Raw genomic sequence first — 14,487 nt, forward strand, 5'->3', positions numbered from 1 at the left:
CCGCTCGTCCACTGCGGCCGGCGTGCATGCCTCAGCGATACAGATAGCCGTACCATAGGTGCAGCCACAACGGCGGGGTATCTGTTGAGAAGCCAGACAAATGTGTGGTTCCTGAAGAGGGGCAGCAGTCTTTTCAGTAGTTGCAGGGGCAACAGTCTGGATGACTGACTGATCTGGCCTTGTAACACTAAACAAAACGGCCTCGCTGTACTGATACTGCGAAACGGCTGAAAGCAAGGGGAAACTACAACCGTAATTTTTCCCGAGGGCATGCAGCTTTACTGTATCGTTAAATGATGATGACGTCCTCTTAGGTAAAATATTCCGGAGGTAAACTAGTCCCCTATTCGGATCTCCGGGCGGGGACTACTCAGGAGGACGTTGTTATCAGGAGAAATAAAACTGGCGTCCCACGGGTCGGATCGTGGAATGTCAGATCCCTTTATCGGGCAGGTAGGTTAGACAATTTAAAAAGGGAAATGGATAGGTTAAATTTAGATATAGTGGGAATTAGTGAAGTTCCGTGGCAGGAGGAACAAGACTTCTGGTCAGGTGAATACAGGGTTATAAATACAAAATCAAATAGGGGTAATGCAGGAGTAGGTTTAATAATGAATTAAAAAAATAGGAATGCGGTAAGCTACTGGAAACAGCATAGTGAACGCACTGTTGTGGCGAAGAAAGATACAAAGCCCACGCCTTCCACGGTAGCACAAGTTTATATGCCAACTAGCTCCGCAGATGACGAAGAGATTGATGAAATGTATGATGAGATAAAAGAAATTATTCAGGTAGTGAAGGGACACGAAAATTTAATAGTCATTGGTGACTGGAATTCGATAGCAGGAAAAGGAAGATAAGCAACCGTAGTAGGTGAATATGGACTGGGTGTAAGGAATGAAAGAGGAAGCCGCCTGGTAGAATTTTGAACAGAGCATAACTTAATCATAGCCAACACTTGGATCAAGAATCATGAAAGAAGGCCGAATGCATGGAAGAAGCCTGGAGATACTGGAAGGTTTGAGATATGTTATATAATGGTAAGACCGAGATTTAGGAACCAGGTTTTAAACTGTAAGACATTTGCAGGGGCAGATATGGAGTCTGACCACAATCTATTGGTTATGAACTGTAGATTAAAACTGAAGAAACTGCAAAAAGGTGGGAATTTAAGGAGATGGGACTTGTATAAACTGAAAGAACCAGAGGTTGTAGAGAGTTTCAGGGAGAGCATAAGGGAACAATTGACAGGAACGGAGGAAAGAAATACAGTAGAAGAAGAATGGGTAGCTTTGAGAGATGAAGTAGTGAAAGCAGCAAAGGATCAAGTAGGTAAAAAGACGAGGGCTAATAGAAATCTTTGGGTAACAGAAAGGTTATTGAATTTAATTGATGAAATGAGAAAATGCAAAAACGCAGTAAATGAAAGCAGGCAAAAAGGAATACAAACGTCTCAAAAATGAGATCGACAGGAAGTGCAAAATGGCTAAGCAGGGATGGCTAGAGGACAAATGTAAGGATGTAGGGGCGTATATCACTAGGGGTAAGATAGATATTGCCTGCTGGAAAATTAAAGAGACCTTTGGAGAAAAAAGAACCAGTTGCAAGAATATCAAGAGCTCAAATGGAAATCCAGTTCTAAACAAAGAATGGAAAGCAGAAAGGTGGAAGGAGTATGTAGAGGGTCTATACAAGGGCAATTTTCTTCAGGACAATATTATGGAAATGGTGGAAGATGTAGATGAAATGGGAGATATGATGCTGTGTGAGAGGTTGACAGAGCGCTGAAAGACCTAAGTCGAAACAAGGCCCAGGGAGTAGACAACATTCCATTAAACTAATGATAGCCTTGGGAGTGCCAGCTCTGACAAAACTCTACAATCTCATGAGCAAAGATGTATGAGACAAGCGAAATACCCTCAGACTTCAAGAAGAATATAATAATTCCAATCCCAAAGAAAGCAGGTGTTGACAGATGTGAAAATTACTGAACTATCAGTTTAATAAGCCTCGGCTGCAAAATACTAACACGAATTCTTTACAGATGAATGGAAAAACTGGTAGAAGCCGACTTCGGGGAAGATCAGCTTGGATTCCGTAGAAATGTTGGAACACATGAGGCAAAACTGACCCTGCGACTTATCTTAGAAACAATGTTGACTGGAATACTGTCTTTCAAATTCTGAAGGTGGCAGGGGTAAACTACAGGGAGCGAAGGGCTATTTACAATTTATACAGAAACCAGATGGCAGTTATAAGAGTCGAGGGTCATGAAAGGGAAGCAGTGGTTGGGAAGGGAGTGAGACAGGGTTGTAACCTATCCCCGATGTTATTCAATCTGTATATTGAGCAAGCAGTAAAGAAAACAACAGAAAAATTCGGAGTAGGAATTATAATCCATGGAGAACAAATAAAAACTTTGAGGTTTGCCGATGACATTGTAATTCTATCAGAGACAGAAAAGGACCTGGAAGAGCAGGTGAACGGAATGGACAGTGTCTTGAAAGGGGCATATAAGATGAACATCAACAAAAGCAAAACGAGGATAATGGAATGTAGTCGAATTGAATCGGGTGATGCTGAGGGAATGAGATTAGGAAATGGGACGCTTAAAGTAGTAAATGAGTTTTGCTATTTGGGGAGCAAAATAACTGATGATGATCGAAGTAGAGAGGATATAAAATGTAGAGTGGCAGTGGCAAGGAAAGCGTTTATGAAGAAAAGAAATTTGTTAACATCGAGTATAGATTTAAGTGTCAGGAAGTCGTTTCTGAAAGTATTTGTATGGAGTGTAGCCATGTATTTAAGTGAAACGTGAACGATAAATAGTTTAGGCAAGAAGAGAATAAAAGCTTTCGAAATGAGGTGCTACAGACGAGTGCTGAAGATTAGATGGGTAGATCACATAACTAATTAGGAGATATTGAGTAGAATTGGGGAGAAGAGAAATTTGTGGCACTACTTGACTAGAAGAAGGGATCGGTTGGTAGGACATGTTCTGAGGCATCAAGGGATCACCAATTTAGTATTGGAGGGCAGAGTGGAGGGTGAAAATCGTAGAGGGAGACCAAGAGATGAATACACTAAACAGATTCAGAAGGATGTAGGTTGCAGTAGGTACTGGGAGTTGAAGAAGCTTGGACAGGATAGAGTAACATGGAGAGCTGCATCAAACCAGTCTCTGGACTGACGACCACAACAACAACAAAATCAGTATCTTACCTGAAAACGCCAACCAAATCATCTCCAGAATATCACTTCGCTCCCTGGAGTCAATAAGATTTGTGCATTCACCTCATTAGAAACACGCATGTAACCTGAATCATATATCCCGATTATGAAAAGTTTCAGCTTGTTACAATGAAGGAAGTCTTCACTTACGAATAGTATATTCGATTGAAAAGCTTTACGAAATCGCACATTCCAGTATAGCTGTATTCACCAGCAAACTCACAGCCTCTGGTATAATGGATGCAGAGTAAATTCACGCGGCGATCGTTCGGCAGGATTTCAACATCTCTAGTTTAGAGGAATATGCTAGACTATACATAAAAACAGATGTATATCTGCTCGCAGACATTTTTAGAAATTCTAGAGTGTACTCCTAGACAGCTACACTCTGGATTCTGCCTTTTATTATATCACAACAGTGCTTTTATGGAACACAGAGTTAAATAAGACATGAATCAATTTGTTGACCGATGTTCCGATGTTGACTTAATTTTTTTTCTTTTCGAGCGTGGTATGCGCAAGGGACTTTGCCTCTGTGTGGACATGCAACAATTTTGGCATTCATCATGCAGTGTATTTGTCGTGTATTAACATACATACAAATGACAGTTGAGACGTATATGCAAGTAGTGGGATTATGCCAATTTGGATTTAATAGGCCTATTGTTTTCCTTCAGTAACGAAGTACATAACTTTGCTCGGCTTCCCTTACATAAGAAAACCACGTAATTTGTGATCCTAATGCAAACAAACTGCTCATTTGAATTCTTTGTTTTCAATAGAACGAAAAACCAATCCCAGTACCGAGTGAGGTGGAGCAGTGGCTAGCACACTGGACTCGCATTCGGAAGCACAACGGTTCAATCCCGGGTCCGGCCATACTGATTTAGGTTTTCCGTGATTTCGCTAAATCGCTCCCGGCAAATGTCGGAATGGTTCCTTTGAAAGGGCACGGCCGACTTCCTTCCCCGTCCATCCCTAATCCGATGAGACCGATGATCTCGCTGTCTGGTCTCCTCCCACAAACAAACCCAACCATCCCAACCAATCCAAGTTGCAAATATTTTGTTTTTCATTCTATGACAAGTTTCGAGCAGAGACTCACTTCCAAATCAACATAACAAAATTTAAAATGGCATTTACGAAGATGGAAAAAAATGTGTTATGTACATTGCAGTGCATACAGCTGAAACCCATTTTCCAGTCAACCTAACGAAGTCGAAAATGACATTTATGAAGATGTCATAAAAAAGTGTAACGCACATTTACAGTACATACACAGTTTTGATATCTTCGAAAAAGTCATTTTCGACTTTGTTATGTCAATTGGAAAATGGGCCTCGGCCCAAAACTGGACATCGAAAGAAACGTAAAATATTTGCCAACTTGGACCGGTATATCACACTCTCGATTGACAGAAGTTGCTGACCCAAGCTACTCCAGCATGCTGGAAGTTCGTAACTCTTTGTTTTGTTTATCTAGGATCTAATTAATGACCCACAACTGTCATTTTGATTACCATATTTATGAGCCTAGATGGCCATCAAGTAGACCATTTGTGTCTTGTTTACACACTGGAGAGATATTTTTAGCCTAATATTCATTTACATAATTTATGCTCCAAAAATTTGGCCTTCTCTCCCTTGCTTTTGTTCTGCTTTCCTACTGGTACCCTCCCCCTCTTCCCACCACCACCACCACCACCACCAACGCCACTCTTTGCGTTTCCTAGTATCAAAACACTTAAAATTTGTGCTGTTTACATTATTCACAGGACATGTGACCTTTCATAAAAGAAGTGTCGTAATGATCTCTCGATTGGCAATAGATTCCAAATCAGTCCCCGTTCAGATCTCCGCTTGGGGGCCAGCAGTGAGGAAGTGACCATGAGAAAAAGATGGAATAACCAATGAAGGAGTACCATTCTATGTGTTGGCGCACGGAATGTGTGGAGTTTGAAAGTAGAAGGAAAGTTAGAAACGCAAAGGCTCAATCTAGAGGTAGCAGGGTCAGTGAACTGAAATCGAAAGAAGATAAGGATTTTGTGCTCAGAGAAGTAAAGAGTAATATCAAAATCAGCAGAAAACGGTATAATGGGAGTAGGACTCGTTATGAGGAAGAAAGCACTGAAAGTGACTATTGCGGACAGTTCAGTGATTGAGTTGTCCTCATGAGATTTGGAAGTAAAGGAACGATGTCAACGATAGTTCAGGTATACATCCCAATGTCGTAAGGAGAAGATGAACAGACAGAAAGAGTGTATGAGGATACTGACCAGGTAGTTCAATACATGAAGTGTGATGAAAATCTAGTAACCATAGGAAATTGAAACACAGTTGTAGGGAAGGAAATAGAAGAAATGGTCATGGGAGAACATGGCCTTGGCAATGGGAATGAGAGAGGAGAAAAGACTAACTGACTTTTGCAATAAATTTTAGATGGTAATAGCAGATATAGATCAGATCAGATGATGGTGAGTATACTGAGGTTTAGAAGAATCATCTGATGGAATCAGTATTATAGAAAGTGGGATACTGAAGTAGTGAGGAATGATGAGACGCATTTGAAGTTTACTATGGATGTGGGTACTGCAATAAGGAATATCAGAGTAAGCAGCTCACTTAGGAGTGGACATCTATAAAAAGTGCAATCACAGATGTTGGGAAAAAAAAGCATAGGTACCAACAAGGCAACTACGAAGAAATGTTGGGCAAAAGAAGAAACATTACATCTGATCGTCGAAAGAAGGGAGTACAAAAGTGCTCATGATCAGACAGGAATACAGGACTATGAATCACGTAGGAATGACATAAATAGAAAGTGCAGCGAATCCAAGGCTAAACGCATGCAGGAACATTTGAAAGCATCGTAAAAGAAATCACGTGTATTTAGGGAGAGAGGGCATGGCGTAATATCATTTGCTGAGTGGTTCTATGGCATTTCTCAGAACTACAGAAGAGGAGTGTCTGGTAAGGCACTCAGCTGTTGATTCTTCTTGGTTGTGCACTCTCATGTACATAACCCATCAAATGGTGGGTCAGTTATATCCTTCTTCCAGAGGATATAGCTAAAAACAGTCATGTCATAGCATCCAAAGTCTTGGAGACCAATTCTGCTTCACTTGGTCAATACGAAAAAAATACAAGTATGTGCGGCGCCCGAATACATGAGGAACGGGTGAAGTTTGTGAATTTTATATCTTTCGTAGAATCGATTTACCCATTAAACTTCAGAATCTAAGTGGATTTGAGAGGCAGACCCAGCTCACTTCGCTCAAATTCTATTGGCTTCTGTCTCTGGTTCTTCGGCCGGTGTTCGTCTGGTGATTTTATTGACATTTCGACAGCACGAGTAGCTGGCACTGTCAAAGCTTCACCCTCCATTGCCGGTGGTGAAATGGAGCCGAGCTCGCTGCCGGAGACTCTATGTACCCGGCGCGCCAACGTCCGAGGGCTTCTCCGCAGTCATTTCCGGTGCGCCTTTCCTCTTGCTATGTGCGAAGGGAAGCAGTACGGGAAGCCAGGGTCCGTTTACCTTAAGACTTTTTTCTTTCTTGTTGAATCTTTATCCGTGTTTTTGCATTTCTATAGCTTCCCTGAACAAGCTAGTATGATAGTGCTTCTCTACAGCCAGAACTTCCGTGTCGACCAATTCTACTAAGTGGTCGATCTCATACAGCGCGTGCTCTGCCACGGCCGATTTCTCCACCTGCCCCAACCTGCAATGTCGCTTATGTTTTGCGATCCTGGTGTTGATTCATCGTCCAGTAATTCCTCATGTCGGTATATTTCCGACATTGCAAGTGAGTTCCTTTTTTCCTTTGCTGTTGTAAGACACTCTTTGATCTTCTTTGTCGGCTAGAAAATCGTCTTTACGTCGCGTTTGTGCAATACACAACCAGTTCTGTCCGTCACTCTTGGAATGTATGGCGGAAGGTAGTGATGGCATCACACTTATTCTCAGTTAATTTCCACCGTCGTGCCTGTCCCTTCTTATAGATTGAAGTAACAATAATCTTTATCCATTCGTTCGATACCTGATTCCATTCCAAGCACTTGTTATAAAACTGGGCAAAGATATCATTCGCAGCCATATGAGCTGCCGTTGTTAATATGCTTACTTCAGCACCCCATGACTTCCCACTTTTCATATGCTTCGCAAGTTTACAAATTTGTTGCAAGGTTATCTGTTGTGTACATGGATGTTATCTTCTGGCAAATTTAACATTCCTTGTATAACAGGGAGAAAACAAAACTGAGAAAACGAAAGTAATCTACAGTGGAATGAGGAAGTAGAGAAATTAATGAAGATGAAAAAATGGCTGATCTCTCGGCTTGGTGAAAATAGTAAAACATGTGGAGCTAAACGGAAAGAAGCACAAAGAACCATTACCAAAGCTAAAAATGAGGCGTGACAGAAAGGCGGAGAAAATACAGAGGAAAACATCGGTAGTACTAGAGTAAGTAGAGAGGGGAACATGCTAAAGAAGATGAGAGTTGTAAACAAAGATAGTCCTGGGATTACTCTAATCAGATAGGAGGAGTGCATCAAGTATTACCAAGACTAGCTCATCGAGAAGCCGGAATATAAATGTCTAATCGTTTCTGTAAGTTCATAACTGTCTTTCTTTTATTTTGTACAGAGAAACCTTTTCCAAGGTATAATGATCTCTTAGTGGTGTATTGAATTTTGTTCTCCAAAAAGGGGCCAGGTTTGTCTATAACATTAACTACGGCGGTAACAGTTTTGTACTTGTGGGTTTTCATCTGCAAACGTAGAGGAGGGGTTTTCGGAAAGGAATAAACTAAAAATTTAATAGTTGATGCAATAGATTTTATAAAAGTAAATAAAACAGAACAAGCGAGATTAGCAGTAGGAGTCTACAAAAATCTAAGTGGAGCCGCAAACCGTCCTACAGCTAATGGTTTCGAGCTTTCTGTATGTCGGCTCATTGACCAGAAATTAAAAGAGCAGAAAGTTTTGATCGCCAAGGCAGATAAGGTGAATACTTTGGTTATTACGTATACTCACGGTTATACTGAGAAAGGCGAAAATTTTTTCTCGAAAAATGATATTACAGTAATAAGTAGTTACTTAACAAGTGAACTTCAAATAGAGATCACGAAATCAATAGTAACTACTTTTTATTCAATGACAAAAGACAAAAAGCTTGAAAATGATGAATCCGAGAACAGATTAAAACTCACAAGAAAAATGCTGCCACCCCAATAGTTAATGCTATACAGTAAATGAACCTGGCTGTTTCCTGATGGAAAAGCTCAGTTACCTGCTCATAAATCAATATACCTTTCGAAACTATTACTCTGTGGAAAAAGTTCACGGACGTGAGGAGTTACCTAGACATATTTGCATTGCTGCTAATAAGAGATTCGCTTCTTTCGACACAGCAAATATGTATACGAATATTGCCACAAAAAGAACCGTAATAGTAATTAAAAATAATTTGCTAGTATACGAGACACTTCCTCCCATGTCAATTATTGAAATTATCGAGTTTTTGGAAATCGTACTAAAGTACAACTGCGTTACATTTCTAAACAATTTCTACCTTCAGAAATATGAATTTGCTATGGAATCTCCGGTGGCAGATAGACTGGGAGATATTTTCGTCAGTCACAGGGAAAATTAATTCTTCGATGACTCCCTTATGCTGATGCATTTTTCGTGTTATTCTGTGACTCACAATAAAAAAAAAAGACCAATTAGCAAAAGCATTTATATGCATAATTATATTGAAATTAAAGTTGAGCAAGAATGTGATAACAGTATAAGTTTTTTGATCTTTCCATTGCCATAAACCAACATAGACATGCTTATGGTATTATCATAAACCTACATTTTCCGAAGTCAGTATTCCTGCCACATGTCATCTTCCTCAATTTAAAAAGTCCTTTTTTCATTCTACGATAGACTTCTTAAACTCTCACTACATGCTAATGAAGTAGAAATAGAACTTAATTGCGAAATGTATCCTGGAATAATTGCTATTATAGCACAATCACTGATGAAATTTACTTCATTGATAAATCTAAAAAGAATGAATTGACAGAAACGAGGTACAACGTAAAAGCAGTTTGTATCGTTTCCTTTTAATTACCAGATCTCACACTGATTCAGTGCCTACACATCGCCTATAAATCTCAACCGACAGTTTTAGATCTTTTGGTACACGACGTTAACAGAACGTATGATGTGTAATTTACTGTTCTGGTTGTAGGGCTAGCTACATCGGGCGAACAGCAAGGAATTTTAAAACTCGATGTAAGGAGCACACAGAATTAACAAGAAAAAACACAGGAAGTAAACCCACCTTCGCAGTTCGCCTCAGATAAGAGAGCCATACAGTACCCAACCTCGTAATCCTTCATACAGTGAGGAAGGGATACTTTACAGAGAAATTTACACCCACCTGAAAAAATCCAAGGAAAGACGCTCAAAGAACAATGCACATTAGGGAAAACTATTTTCTTGGATATCTGTCATCCCGTTGCTGACAATTCCTTTGAAGTCGCCCTGCACGTTGGAAGCTGTATGTAATTGTTTGTAAGCATACTTTTGTAATCAGTCGATGATGCATCCAAGAGTAGTTAGAGTTTCTACAGTTAGCGATGATTTAAATTTTGCTCGTTACAGGCTGTAAACTAACGCTCGACTTGGACCCTCCGTCCACTGTAATTATTTTACATCTATAGTAACTCCAAATGATTAGTTTTAGTATGTTGTTTGAAAAATAAGTATTGTCCGTAAGACTTTGTAAATCCACTTTTACTGTTTTGTCATTGATGTTGCTTCTCTGCAGCAAGTGCTCTATCCTTCTTGTAAATTACTATACATATATTAGAACTGTCTCCTATCCTGTTCTATAAATCATTATTTAAATGCAAAACTTTTTTCTAGCATTCGTTTTTAAAACTATCTGAGAAGCATGAAATAATTTTTCCTAGCCCAATATAAATTCCTAACCCCATAGAGATAGTTCTGAAAAATAGTGCTTTTGAATTTTTGTTAGTGAAGAAAATACTTGTAGACTTTAAAACAAAAGACGAGGGACACATATAACAGGTGACAGTAAGCAGGTGAACTATTCATGCAACAGTTATGTATTATGATTACCTGACATTTTCAACAGGACATCTACATCTGCATCTACATGGATACTCTGCAAATCACATTTAGGTGCCTGGCAGAGGGTTCATCGAACCACCTTCACAATTCTCTCCCCAATCTCGTATAGCGCGGGGAAAAAAACGAACACCTATATCTTCCCGTGCGAGCTCTGCTTACCATCATTTTATTATGGTGATTGTTTCTCCCTGTGTAGGTATGCGTCAACAAAATATTTTCGCATTCGAAGGAGAAAGTTGGTGGTTGAAATATCGTGTGAAGATTCCGCTGCAACTCAAAACGCCTTTGTTTTAATTATATCCACCCCAAATCCTGTATCATTCTACTGACTCTCTCTCCCATATTTCGCGGTAATACAAAACGTGCTGCTCTTCTTTGAACTTTTGCGGTGTATTCCATCAATCCTGTCTGGTAAGGATCCCACACCGCGCAGTACTATTCTAAAAGAGGACGGACAAGCGCAGTGTAGGCAGTCATTTTAGTAGATCTATTACATTGTCTAAGTGTCCTGCCAATAAAACACAGTCTTTGGCTAGCCTTCCCCATAACATTTTCTATGTGTTTCTTCCAATTTAAGTTGTTCGTAATTGTAATTCCTAGGTATTTACAGCCTTTAGATTTGACTGATTTATCGTGTAATTGAAGTTTAACGTATTCCTTTTAGCACTCATGAGCATGACCTCACACTTTTCGTTATTTAGGACCAACTGCCAGTTATTGCATCATACGGATTTCTTTTCTAAATCGTTTTGCATTTGTTTTGATTTTCTGATGACTTCACTGTACGATAAACGACAGCTTCATCTGCAACAACCTACGACAGCTGCTCAGATTCTCCTCCAAATCCTCTATATAGGATAATGGCCTATAAGATAATGGCCTATCTACATCTACATCTACATCTATACTCCGCGAGCCACCTTACGGTGTGTGGCGGAGGGTACTTATTGTACCACTATCTGATCCCCCCTTCCCTGTTCCATTCACGAATTGTGCGTGGGAAGAACGACTGCTTGTAAGTCTCCGTATTTGCTCTAATTTCTCGGATCTTTTCGTTGTGATCATTACGCGAGATATATGTGGGCGGTAGTAATATGTTGCCCATCTCTTCCCGGAATGTGCTCTCTCGTAATTTCGATAATAAACCTCTCCGTATTGCGTAACGCCTTTCTTGAAGTGTCCGCCACTGGAGCTTGTTCAGCATCTCCGTAACGCTCTCGCGCTGACTAAATGTCCCCATGACGAATCGCGCTGCTTTTCGCTGGATCATGTATATCTCTTCTATTAATCCAACCTGGTAAGGGTCCCATACTGATGAGCAACACTACCTTGGGGAACGCCAGAAATCCTTCTGTTTTACTTGAAGACTTTCCGTCAACTACTACGAACTGTGGCCTCTCTGACATCGATGTCAGTATTTGAATCATGTAATTTTCTTACTGGAGCAGTATATTTGTCCAGATTGCAATAGATAAACTGGATGAGAATTATTTAAACCGACAAACTCAGATATGTTGCACGAGACACCATAGCAAACATTTTTCTCTAATGCCATTATTATCAACGAGTATTCTTTTAATACTCGTTCTCAGCATTCGTGCAGTTGCGAGTAAAAGGTGGACGTTCCAGAGAAATGTAAGAAATGTCCTTCATTAGCAGTTCAAGTGACTTGAGCGTGTGAACCACCTGGAACCAGATGGTTATCCCCTGACCAAGTCCCTCTGGCCTGTTTTGTGTGAGGAAAGATGTGAAATCTTGTTTACAAAACACCTGTTGAATCTGAGGAGGGTCTGGTTGCCCGGATAGCATCACATCCAGTATGAACTAAGGACACTCCTGCAGTCTTCGTCTGTGTTAAATAGAACATGACCGACAGTTGCAATCTCTGTTTATAGTTCAATGCAGGCTTTTTTGAACCTCTACTGTACTTGAAGTTAATGTTGTGTTAATGTTGTTGTATCCTGGCAATAAAGAATTAAAACTTCTTCATGTTACTTTTTCTCCTCATAGGTCTACACATTAGTTTGTTAGTTCAATTAATTTTCATCAAGAGACAGATACCTCTACTGGTTTAAAAAATCGTCACAGGAAAATATGCCATTAGAGAAAAATATTTGTTTCGGTGTCCTGTGTAACGTCTCAGAGTTTGCCGGCTTCGACGACTTTTACCCTGGATATACAGACAACTAGTTTTGGCAAGTTAAACTGCTTCTTTAGATGTGAAAAACTATTAGAAAAATTTTTGCTGTCCAATAATCGTTATTCGTTACAAAGAAGAAATTCTAATACGCATATTACATACCATCTAGGCAAGTAGACCATCGTGCCGTTCTACGTAGTGAGCGGTCACTTAGTCATGGACATATCTGTGAACAACTGAAATGCAAGTAAAAACGGTTATATAAAATCAAACGTCAAATGGTGAACTCTGAACTTTTAGATGAGTGCACGGAACTTTTTTGTTGTGAATAACTTGTACATCCCAACTCTCACAATCATTATGCTTTTGCTGATTTTAGGAGCTAGTTGGTGACTATTTACAGTGGCATAGGTGTACTCTGTGAAAATCTGTAACAATTAGTTAGCAATTATGAATCGTATTTTATGTTTTGCTGATTTTAGCAGCCAGTTGTGGACTGTTTTAAGTACTCTATGTGACCTTACGACTTATCTTAGAAGAAAGATCAAGGAAAGGCAAACCTACGTTTCTAGCATTTGTAGACTTAGAGAAAGCTTTTGACAATGTTGACTGGAATACTCTCTTTCAAATTCTAAAGGTGGCAGGGGTAAAATACAGGGAGCGAAAGGCAATTTACAATTTGTACAGAAACCAGATGGCAGTTATAAGAGTCGAGGGACATGAAAGGGAAGCAGTGGTTGGGAAGGGAGTAAGACAGGGTTGTAGCCTCTTCCCGATGTTGTTCAATCTGTATATTGAGCAATCAGTAAAGGAAACAAAAGAAAAATTCGGAGTAGGTATTAAAATTCATGGAGAAGAAATAAAAACATTGAGGTTCGCCGATGACATTGTAATTCTGTCAGAGACAGCAAAGGACTTGGAAGAGCAGTTGAATGGAATGGACAGTGTCTTGAAAGGGACATATAAGATGAACATCAACAAAAGCAAAACGAGGATAATGGAATGTAGTCGAATTGAATCGGGTGTTGCTGAGGGAATGAGATTAGGAAGTGGGACGCTTAAAGTAGTAAATGAGTTTTGCTATTTGCGGAGCAAAATAACTGATGATGATCGAAGTAGAGAGGATATAAAATGTAGACTGGCAATGGCAAGGAAAGCGTTTCTGAAGAAGAGAAATTTGTTAACATCGAGTATAGATTTAAGTGTCAGGAAGTCATTTCTGAAAGTATTTGTATGGAGTGTAGCCATGTATGGAAGTGAAACATGGACGATAAATAGTTTGGACAAGAAGAGAATAGAAGCTTGCGAAATGGGGTGCTACAGAAGAATGCTGAAGATTAGATGGGTAGATCACGTAACTAATGAGGAAGTATTGAATAGGATTGGGGAGAAGAGAAGTTTGTGGCACAACTTGACCAGAAGAAGGGATCGGTTGGTAGGACATGTTCTAAGGCATCAAGGGATCACCAATTTAGTATTGGAGGGCAGCGTGGAGGGTAAAAATCGTAGAGGGAGACCAAGAGATGAATACACTAAGCAGATTCAGAAGGATGTAGGTTGCAGTAGGTACTGGGAGATGAAAAGCTTGCACAGGATAGTGTAGCATGGAGAGCTGCATCAAACCAGTCTCAGGACTGAAGACCACAACAACAACAACAGGTGTATTCCGTATATATCTGGAACAGCTGTCTCCAGTTACAAGACCTATTCCTATTTCATCACCATACTTTCGATGTGTTTAACAAATACTGTAAATATTTTCCTATGCTGTGCTTAAATATATGGTAATGTTTTGTCGATGATTGAGACGAACTGCCTCTAGGCAAGTTCCTTGTTTCCATCTGTATAACCCCATTTTATCCTGTGATTTCAGTCGATGAACTTTTAAAATGTTTGTACGATGATCTGACAATGTTCAGAACAAACTGTGTTGCCGGTACAACACTTTCAAACTGTATGTTTGTTGTAGC

Source organism: Schistocerca americana, chromosome 5 (assembly GCF_021461395.2).
Source record: "Schistocerca americana isolate TAMUIC-IGC-003095 chromosome 5, iqSchAmer2.1, whole genome shotgun sequence".
Classification (NCBI taxonomy): Eukaryota; Metazoa; Arthropoda; class Insecta; order Orthoptera; family Acrididae; genus Schistocerca; species Schistocerca americana.